The sequence below is a fragment of the Fukomys damarensis genome, unplaced genomic scaffold, assembly GCF_012274545.1.
Source record: "Fukomys damarensis isolate Sample0158 unplaced genomic scaffold, DMR_v1.0_HiC HiC_scaffold_16, whole genome shotgun sequence".
In the NCBI taxonomy this organism is placed as follows: Eukaryota; Metazoa; Chordata; class Mammalia; order Rodentia; family Bathyergidae; genus Fukomys; species Fukomys damarensis.
Genome location: NW_022900928.1, coordinates 23,849,821 through 23,859,197, shown reverse-complemented (window position 1 = coordinate 23,859,197; position 9,377 = coordinate 23,849,821).

The following is a 9,377-nucleotide window of genomic DNA, read 5'->3' as shown; positions in this document are numbered from 1 at the left end:
AAGGGGAAAAAAATGAGAATCAAGACTTGCCATGTAAAGGTACATGATCCCAACAATGAATGTAACTGTACTGTATCCCTAAATGTACCAATAAACTCAATAAAAAAAAAATGTTTTTTTTCTGTATCGGGTATTGAACTTGGGTCCTTGCAAGGCAGGCCACCGAACCACTGAGCTAAATCCCCAGTTCTTAAAAAAATGTTTTTGGATAAATGAATATTCTTGGTCTTCTCTAAAAGTTTCTGTCAGCCTGCACGTCTCTGATGTGTGTGTGTGTGTGTGTGTAAATTTCCCAGGTTTTTCTAAGAGCAGCATCAAACCCTTACATCATTTCTGTATCGGGTATTGAACTTGGGTCCTTGCAAGGCAGGCCACCGAACCACTGAGCTAAATCCCCAGTTCTTAAAAAAATGTTTTTGGATAAATGAATATTCTTGGTCTTCTCTAAAAGTTTCTGTCAGCCTGCACGTCTCTGATGTGTGTGTGTGTGTGTGTGTAAACTTCCCAGGTTTTTCTAAGAGCAGCATCAAACCCTTACATCACGTGTCAGGCTCACTTTCAAACACGAGGAGTCCGGATCACACATCTGCATCACTGTGTGATGAGCTCCTGGGACCAGAGCTGATGCGGAGTGATGTCAGAGGCCTGCTGAGGAGACTGAAGGGGTAGGGCTGTGGGCAAAAGAAAGGAAAAAGCATGCGGTGCACTTTTATTTTGGTACCAGCCTGGAAGTGAAGTCCTTCAGGCAGGAGGAGCCAAGAAAACAAGGCTGATATTGCACAGTACTGTGACAAAGAGCTTAGCTAGAGACAGAGCAGCAGTCCCGTCAGCCCGTCGTCACAGGAGGTAAACCCACCCCCTTTTTACACGCCATCTTTGAGGCACTTACTGTCTAAACCATTCTGCAGACTACTTAGCATGAAATCTTGCGTGGCACACAGAGGTTACTTGCTCTTTAGGCTTCCTTATTGCAGTACATGAGGAATCACAGCACAGTGTTATAGTTTTGCCTCTTCCTTGAGCTTCTCAAGAAAGTACAAATGGAATGATTTGTGTTAATTCAAGACATGAAAAGCTGCTATAATATATTTGAGGAAATAACATTTCTTTGGCACATTTGACCTTCTCTGGAATTCTGAATTTTATTAAAGTAAAATTATTTTACTTGAACCAGTGAGGATGGAACAGGATTAAGTGGCTTGCTGAGAAGTCACATGACATGTCCTGAAGGCCGCCAAGTTATCTGACTTGGCATTTATTTATTTTCTCTTTTTTATTGAGTTTATTGGTACTTTTTAAATATACAGTGTAGTTATGTTCATCACTGGGATCTTGTACCTTTACATGACAGATCTTGGTTCTCATATTTTCCCCATACCCCTGTCCTCCTTTCACCCCTCTGTCCTCCCCTATTTACAAAGTCTTTTTTTCCATTTTTTCCTTTTCTCATATTTTTTCTCTTCCCTTATTTCCTTTCCCCTGTCCTTCCCTGATTATTGCCACAGAATCTAGTATATAATTTATGTTCATTTTGAGAGGCATTCACCGGTTTGCCTGCATAAATAAACGTATTCTTTGACTGTTTTACTTTCCTGTCTTTAAGCAGGTTCTTAAGTCATTAAAACGCATACATGGTCTGCTAGTGGTAGATTCTTTCTGAACACAGATAGAGCTGGGGATTGTCAGAACCTGCAAAGGGCTCAAGGATCTTCATAAAGGATATGCAAAGAGAAGGTTATCTTACTTTCAGTTCTGTAAGTACTGAAGGTTTGCCCCCTGAGGATGTCCAGGTCCTGAAGACCTGGGGCTCTGTCATCCATCATCCCTTATCTGGACACACACACAGCCCTGGATCCCTAGAGGCTGCAGTTTGACTTGGCTTATTATCTCATGATCAGATAGCACTGACTCTTCTCCAGAAAGCTTTTGAATCTTTAATAATTGCAGAATGTACCTCCAGAAGGCTTTGCAAAATATTCTGTCCTTGGACCTTATCTGGAATTCTAGGAAAGTGACTTCCATGGAGGACATTGGAGGGCTCAAATGAAGGTCTAGAAAGCTTAAAGTTCACACAAAAGGAGAGAAAGAAATAGAAACACCGAAATCATTCTATGCATTTCCCACTTTGCTTCCATGCTGCCTTGTGTGTTCCAGAATTTATCCTTGGCTTTATTTTATGCCTCAGAAGAGCTAACCCTTAAATGAGCCACATTTTAGAGATGCCAGGGTCTTTAGGATGCAGGAACATTATTCATCTACTTTTTGCAGATTGCACTATTACTTTTCTCTTGCTGAGAGATCAGCCACCTTTTTTTCTCTCTTATGTTCTGTCTGGGTTCCTGCAGTGCAATTTTAGAGAGAAACTTCATTATATAGCCTCACTGACCTGAAAGTTTGTTCTTTTCTATCATTCCCTGCCATTTCAATATGAATTTCAGATCTGTAGCCCTGTGAAGCATTTGGTCACAGCACTGTTGTTTCAGAACCTGCCAAAAAGCGTGGCAGTTTGAGCATTTATACTGAAACATCACTCCAAGGGCCATTCCTAGTTTAGGCCCCTTATTGCCCCTACTTCTCTGTTCTTCCTCACTCTCTTCCTTTTTTCCTACCTCCTGGTCCCTGGCCACCACCATTTCCTCCCTCATTTGCACACTGAGACTTGGGGAACTGTGAGATTTTACCAGCAGTCCCCTCAGTGTCTGTTTTTGATCTGGGACCTGGCTAGAATAGTAAATTATAACTATCAAGACATGCAAGCAAAAGATCTGTTAGTGGCCTGGAGTGAAGCAGAGTGCTTAGGGTATAATTTTCCCCAGATACTTTTAGTAAATCTTATTCTTCACCCCTAAAATAAGGAATATTTTATGAATTGAGGAACACTGGACATTGGTTTTCTTTCGGTAAAAGAGTTCCCTTTAGCCCACCTTTTATCCCCTGATGTTAATATATGACTGTGGGCACTGTGAGCCCAGATCCCTGTCTCATATAATTCCGTTTCAGGGAAGGTGAACCTCTGTTTCCAGCCCTTGCTTGCCCCTTTCCTCTTGTGTTCAGCCTCCATTTCCATATCCTCCAACCACATGAAGATGGCAGGGAGAGGAGTCATTTCTCAGTCAAGTTGCACATAAGTTATAGAAGACAGGAATCACCGTGCCAGTGGTCTAGAAACTAGTTGTCTCATTGGTAGTGTGAAACCATTGTTCCTACCTCTATCATAAATAATCAAATGTATTTATTTTTAGTTTATACCTAATATCCCTCATAGTACAATTATCTATTTGTTAAACAAACTCCATCATTCAGAATTTAATGGCACATAGATAACCTAGTATCTACTAATTTTGAAATCAGTGGCATGATCATCTGTCCCTGATACTGAAGACAGATGCCTTCACAGTCAATTTCATATTTCCTGATAGATGCAGAGAATACTACATTTCCCAATGAAAACTACTTTCTCATGAACAGTATTCCTAGCAGAGTGTTCTTCAATGTCTCTGCAGGTTAGCCCTAGATGTATGTATAAAGGATATGCAAATAAATACATGCAACCTCTTTTGCTTATTAAGGAAATGAGGTGTAATTTTCTTTAAAGACTGGTAAGATGCAATTAAGTTTCAATTATCAAAACAGTAAAGACAAAACAACATTGAGAAAGTATAATCAGAATATACCAGAAAGGTCTTTAAGCAGTATTCTTATGTAGTACAACTTTTGTAGGAGTTAGTTTATATAAAGTAATGAGAAAAAATATAAAATAAAGTCCCATAAATTTGTTGCAGAATAAGATCACCCATGTAATTACCATCCAAAGCAAAGCAGCACTTTATGTGAGTGCATCAGAAAAACCTTTGTGCTCCTACGATCTCCATTTCTCAGATTAATTTTTCCCAGTTCTTACCTGTACATCATTGGTATAAAAACCCATGTGTTTTTTTTGGTGTGTGTGTGCATGTGTGTACTCAATATCTATACTCATCAGTAAGTGTGGAGAAACATTCATATCTTCCCAAGCAGCAGTGGCTGTTTATTTCCTTTTCTACATGTTATCTCAATTATATCACTATAACCTACATTTTCTCTTCTACTTTTGGTAGTTAGGAATTACATTTGCCCTGTTCATCACTCTGATTGCTCTAAATGAACTTCATTTAGGCCTAATCCTAGGAACTCAGCTCCATGGATCAACATATATTTCTCTCTTGTAGATGTCATTCAAGTTGCTTCTGAAGTAATTATATCATTTTATATTGCACTATTAGTACAGAAGATTCCTAGTTTTTTCACGTTTTTACCTACAGTATTTTTGGATGCTTAGCCATTTTGCTAAGCAGGTAGGAATATCTCATTGTTATTTTAATTTGTGTGCTTGATAACTATAAAAAGGTTTTGAACACTTTTAGATATTTATTAATCATTTACTATATTTTCATCTTTTTTGGGGGAGGTAGCATGGATTGAACTCAAGATCTTATGCTTGCCAGGTGGGTGCAGGGCCACTGAGCCAAATCCCCAGCCCTACCAAATGTTCATGTTTAAGAAAGTTTTGTTCATATCTTCTTCTAATTTGCTACTTTTTTAGGTAGCAGGGATTGAACTTGGGTGCTTATGCTTGGGAGATAGGAACCACTGAGCTAAATCCCTGGCCCCTAATTTGCTATTTTTATTGTTTATTTTACTATTAAGTTTGAGAACTCAGTATTTTTTTTCTCATTCAGTTTATTGATACATTTTAGGTATACAGTACAGTTACATTCATCATTGGGATCTTGTACCTTTACATGACGGGTCTTGGTTCACATTTTTTCCCCTTATCCTTGTCCTCCCTTCACCCTCTCCTCCGTTCCCTAATTACAGATACTTTATTTCCATTTTCTCATTTTTTCTTTCCTTTATTTCCTTTCCTCTACCCTTCCCACTTCCCCTACACCTTTAGCCCTTTTCTTCCTATTTCACATTGTCAATTATATCATTAGGATCTTATGTACCATATAGTTTTCACACCACAGAAACTATCGATATTTATACATGTGTGACTTATTTATGTCACTTCGGAGTATATCAATATGTATCCATATACCCATGAATGACTCTAAATTCTCATTCTTTATGGCGAGTTTATAGAAAAACCACATCTTCTTTATCCAGTTTCCAAGTGCTGGACAAATGGGCTATTTCCAAGTTTTAGCTATTACAAACTGTGCTGCTATAAACATAGGTGCACATATATCACTGTGATGTAATTCTTTTAATTCTTTCGGAAAGATACAGCAGTGGGGTGGCTGGGTCAAATAGAACCTCTATCCCAGCTCTTTGAGGTATCTCCATATTGGAGAACTCAGTGTTTTAAATACTAGCCCTTTGTCCATGGAAATATTTTCTCTCTATAGCTTATCATACCATGCTCTTAACAGAGTCTTTTGTGTCAAATGTATGATAGCCTAGGTCTTAAGGGTTTTCTCTTCTGTTTTAAAAAAAGTTTTCATTTTCTGCTTCACATTGAAGTTGAGGACACCTGTGCATTTTGAGTTAGTTGTGTAACAGGTGTGAGGTTCCATTTGAGTGTCCCCTCTGCCTCCTGTCCCTTTGGTGCCAGGTAAAGGTGTCTGCATTTTACCATATCAGCTCTTTTCCATGTTGCCTTCAATGCTGAATCTGACTCTGAGATAAATCAAACAGAAGATATTAGAATTCAAAGACTTAGACCATGAAGATGTGTAAGGTTCTCCTGAGAGCAAAGGGAAATGGTCAGCCTTTGAAGCAGATGTAAAAGGCCTCCACAGAGAGTAGGAAGGGATGCTGGGATGATACAGACAAACTGTGTGGATTGTGCTTCTTGTACACGTACCGGCTCGATTCTCTTCTATAGTTCAAAGTCATTGTCCTCTGCACTGGTGTGCCACTCATCAGAAGGGTGTGACACTACGGTGTAGTTATAGACAAATGTGGGTTACCGGAGGCTTGGTAAATGGGAATCTGAATATAGAAATAAACTTTACAGGAAGTCTTTGTCTGTTATTGCTATGTTTAAAATACAAACTGCAAGCATATCACTTAGAATACCTTACCTTCCTCCTTTTTATTTTGAATAGTAATCAATTTTCATAGTCTGTTTTTCTATATCACCTATGAAACTCAAAACCTCCAATTTCCAACTCACTAAAGCAGGTCTGATGTGTCCCAAATGATTTTTGTAGGCCAAGCTGTTATCCCTTAGTGGAGTCATGTTAAGAGGAGGTGACTTCTCTCAGGTCTGGTTGTCTTCTTATTACATCAGCAGCCATGAGTCTGCTGTGGGCACGGTGCAGTAGACTACACACAGCTGGTATTATATGTTATAAGGATGGAAAGAACTGCTTTTACTTATAGAGAGTAGACATTACAGCAAGTTGGTTAAAGGTACTAAGAGCATGGAAACCTTTCAAATGCTTTAAAGAGAACTATTTCTTTAAAAATACTAGACTTTGAATTTGGAATGCTAGAAGAACAGAAATACTGGGAAAACTCAATGATAATTCCAGTTAGAGAGGACAAAACCATTGGATACAGGTGTAGAGAAACCAGTGGCCCAACGTGAAGAGCATCATCTGTGTGCTGAGCTAAATATCCAGTGAATTCTACAGACAGTGAGGAACTAAATGTCCAAATTTTATGCTGGAGGACCTACCATCAGTCCCTACTTTTCCTTTCTGGGATTTTTTTTCCTGATTCATTTCTAATAATCTTCTTGCAGCCCAGGCAGAATCATTTACTCTAACATATTTTCAAACCTCTGTCATCTTACCTCCCGAGTCTTCCCCTAGCATTCTCCTTTTTTCATGAAATTCACATTTTCAGGAGAAACGCAATCAACATGATCTCAGAATAGCTTTCCAATTCCTCTTGTAGCATTTCTGAAAAGCCTTGACAAGAGACTCCTGTCCTCTCTGCTCCCTACCGATGAATACTGAGCATCAGACCCAGGCTCAGGACAAGCAACGCAGGCACCTAGAGAGTGACTTTGAGAAAGTGTTGATTCTAGAGTCAGGTAGGAGCAGGACCGTCCACTGCCGGAACAGGAAGTGCACGTCTCCTTGGGCTTCCACTGCAGATGCCTCCTCTTGCCTTATCCCACAGCAAGTCCTTTTGGCTGCCTTTTTATGTGCTCAAAAGTCAAGTACATGGTAAAATACGTAATAGCTAGGAAAGGGCATTAGCTGCTCCCATGCTTCTTGGAGAGACAGAGTGGTGTGCTGCTAATTGCAACACAATGTTATAAATATTTTCAGAGAAATACACAATTTAACCAGGCACAAAGCCTTGGAAAACATTTTTTAAAGTTGTATTCAGGTTAATTAATCTATGGTTTAGGATCAGGTTAGCCACAGAAATAAGGGTGGAAGATATAGTCTTCTCAGATTATAATTGGCCATGGGGATGATTTCCAAGAACGAGCTGGAGAGGCCAAATAGGGATAGGGGTCACATCTGAAGATGACGATGACCCTTTGGAGAGTCACCTCATCGTGCCACATTTGAATCTGCTTTTTGGATCTTCTGCTGGGATCATCATAGCCCTCAAGCTCTGTTCTGTTCTCTAAGACTCAGGTTCCACAGAAAGAAATGAAACACTGAGTCTTTTATTTTTCATGGGTATTTGCTCTGTTCTCTTCACACCATTTCCTCAATATAGACAGTAACATAAAGGAAAGAAAATTTTTGCGAGGGGAGGACAATCAAATGTACCCATTTAAAGACCTTATAACAATAATTGTAATCCTAATGTTCTTCATATTTGTTATAATGCTGGTCTCAGGAATGATGGAACTACAGGGGAAATGAAGAAAAACTTCTTTTATGTGAGATTAAGTCCTCCTGAATTTGAGAGTAGGAAAAGTGAAGCATTCTAACTTCGTGGTCATATATTTTTGAGGTTATTAAATGATACCGCAATCCGGATTGTCCATATCATGAAGATGTTCTAAGGCACAATTAAAGAGAGCTGACAGACACACAGAGAGTTGTGGATCATTTGAAACTTCATCCATAAATTTAGAACTCATCCATATATTTAATCAAAATTATATTTTATTAAAAATATTTGAGGTGGAATTTTATGTCGTTATTGCTATCTTTATGTTTAGGGGGAACACACTCTCAAAGCTATGAAAGAACAAACACAAACTTTACAATTCATAAAGACAGACATACAGCTAATTGGAACAAAGTATTAAACAAAACAAAATTCATTGGCTGATAAAATGAGATTTATTTTCTTGGAAACTGTTCTCAAGATTTCATTTTTGTTTTCTTCATTGTACTCACAAATTCAAGAAATTGTGGAAAAGAAGAGAAGATATGATTAGATTAGATTATTTTGAGTGCCCCTTTAGAGACATAGTACGTCACATTAAGGAAAGTGATCTGTGAATGAGTAGCCCCTGTATGATCCTAGCATTTTGTACACTATATTATGCTCATGAGGATATTTTTATTCATTAAAATTTGTCACTGGAATCATGGATGCTGGGGCTTCACAGGGCTATAGAACCACAAATCCTCACTCCACACGTAGAGAGTAAATAAAATCAACCTTGAAAAACTATTTGGGGCCAGAAGAGATGATTCTTATAATCAAGAGCATTACTTCTGTTTTGTCACTTCTGCCTGACCAAACACATATGAACAATTAGCTTTCAACTCTGACATTTTGCATACACCAGGAACATGCATCTAGTTTTCTCTGTGAAGCCCTTCCAAATCAGAATGTTAATACTAATTCACTACACAAAAATACTTATCTGAGACAATTTAATCAAGACAATGGTTATCTGGATGAGGCATTCTATTTGTTTGTAATGTGTTATTTTTCTATAACTTAATAATGTGTATCAACATTTTGACAGCACAGACTACTTTATATATTCTCCCTACAGTTACTATCCTAAACTGAAGATAGAGTAAGGAAGATGTCTTCACTTAGTGAAGTTTAATGCCATATGGGCAAGAAAACCAGATGCTTACATAAAGAAAAAATACCTTACTACATAGGTAAGAGGTAATTCAAACAGAACACATAAGACATGAGAGGCTTTGAATTAAATGTTAGTGCCCTATTCTGCAGACCTGTGCACAATATATGAATCCATGTATAAGAGGTACTAGGTCCAACACCAGTGTGAGCTACCTCCAGAAAAAAATTAGTATCAGAGCTGGGCACTGGAAATATACATTTGTGTTGTCCATATGCCATATAGAAACGAGAAATAAATGTCCAAGGTAAAGGGACACTCTAAATAGCAGATGATTTCATTGCTTTCCATTGAAATGCCTTTCCCCAGTTAAACCTGCTTACTCCTGGATTCCTGGAATTCTTTCTTACCGAGTAGTAAGCTCAAG